The sequence below is a fragment of the Octodon degus genome, unplaced genomic scaffold, assembly GCF_000260255.1.
Source record: "Octodon degus isolate 3935 unplaced genomic scaffold, OctDeg1.0 scaffold00206, whole genome shotgun sequence".
NCBI classification, from domain to species: Eukaryota; Metazoa; Chordata; class Mammalia; order Rodentia; family Octodontidae; genus Octodon; species Octodon degus.
Window position 1 is genome coordinate 1,081,672 of NW_004524782.1, and position 2,103 is coordinate 1,083,774.

Genomic DNA, 2,103 nt, shown 5'->3' on the forward strand with positions numbered 1-2,103 from the left:
TGGTGTTTGTAAATAGGATCTCAAGTCCGCATCTTGTACAGCAATTAACCACTAAGAAGAATGTATGCAGTGTGTTAATTATTGAAACTGTCCTAGTGATTTGATTTGAAACTGTCTCATTGCTATTTGTTTATCAATAAAATTATGAAAAAAATTAAAGCCATATTAATATGCTGAGCTGTAAAAGGCTCAAGTAAAAGACTTCTGACATTGTCAGTCCTATGGATAACCTACTACTATTATGGACTACTGGACTATATTGGATTATTTTGCTGAATTCATGTATCTATAATATTTAAATGACGATGGAATACCCATCTCTGACAAACCTAAACAAAAAAGGGGATACAAATGAAGGACCATTTTGTATCTGTACATACAAAATAGTTAGGATAAATATACAGCTACTTTCACTTAATTCAATGAGAAGAAAGATTTGTACTAATAGTGTTTGGACAGGATATCCTGTCTGCATCTTGTACTGTGAATAACCACTACGAAGACAATATGCAATGCATTAGTTATTGAAAATGTCCTACTAATCGGTTTTGAAACAGTCTGTTTGATATTTGTTTCTCAATAAAATTAATAAAAAGAAAAAAAACCAATTGCACATCCTTACTTTTAAAAGTGTTTAGGATTATGAAATCATTTGCCAGACCTTGCACATTATCACAAGTATGTGTATGTGTGTTGGTGTGTGTGGGTGTGTGTGGGTGTACACTTTTCATTTGAAATATTGGACAAATTTTCTTCAAACATGAATTTCTAACAGTGCTGGGAACTTTTATGTTTTCTAGAGTCCCGATGCCCCCAGGGTCTCAAAGGACACCCAATGTTGAGGCTTGAACGTCCCCTTATCCTCCATCAGCCTCTTGATCAGTTGACTTTCATCTACCCACATGGCTAAGGACTCCTAGCACCCAGAACCTGTGCTTGAAAAGTCAAATAAAGTTTAACTGGTTTTCCTTTCTAATCATTCCAAAACTGAAACCCATAAAGGAATTCTAAACTCACAAACACCAAATATTTTCAGAGTGGAATGCTAATGACTTTCCATGAGCAGACATCATTACCAAACAGAGACAAAGCTCTAGAGCTCGCTGGATTCCCTGCGCCAGGCGCACGCCCAGATGATGGATGGATGCACACTGAGTCTCTGTAGCTCGGGTCTGCAAGTCACTACTCATTCCTCTTACCAGTGCTGAATGGAGTGCAGCTTCAGAGCCAACAACGCAAAGGTCTTCCGTGCACACTACAGTGCAGTACCTAATGTCTCCTGGTCACTGCTCCACATCTGCTCTTTTATTTCTATGGATCCCATTCATGTATTTTCAAAAGAACAAACTGAACAGCTCCCCCAAATGCATAGCCTCAGTCTATACACAAGGAGTATACCAGAAATTTCCAGTAGAGGGGCATCCTGCCAAACAGCCTACTGGGCCTCCTGACCCCCCCCCCCCCCAGGGCCAGTGATACCAAGGGAGCAATTATGCATGGTCTCACAAAGGATTGTCGCAGCAGGAGCAGCCTGGGAGGACACAAAAGCTCACCGTGCAGTGTTGTCCTGCCGGGATCTGGAGCAGTAGGGCACTAGGTAAGAGCAGGGACCCTTAGTGTGCCAGTACTGGTTTGTTAGTGGCAGCCAACACACCACACTAATGCCTGATGCTGATCATGGTGGGGCTGGGGCACCGGGGCGCAGGGACCCTGTGCTGCCTTTGGCAATCTCTAAAGTTGTCCTTAAATTAAGGTGTGTTGCATTGCATTGCAGAGACGGCATCTTGCTACGTAGTGCAGGCTGGCCTTGAACTCACTGTGTAGCCCAGGCTGGCCACATACTTGTGGTGATCTTCCTGCACCAGCCTCTTCAGTGTTGGTGTTACCAGCATGCGCAACTATGCCTGGCTATTTTCATTTAATTTAAATTTATTTTAAACTTCTACATAAAAACTGCACAAATTGGGCTGGAGAGATGGCTCAGTGGTCTAAAGCACCTACTTAGAACAAGCTTAGCAAAAGCATCAGAGACCGCGGTTCAATCCCCCAGCACCACATGCCAGCCAGCCGCGCCCCCTGGTGGGCTGAGCTGGTCTCTCTCTC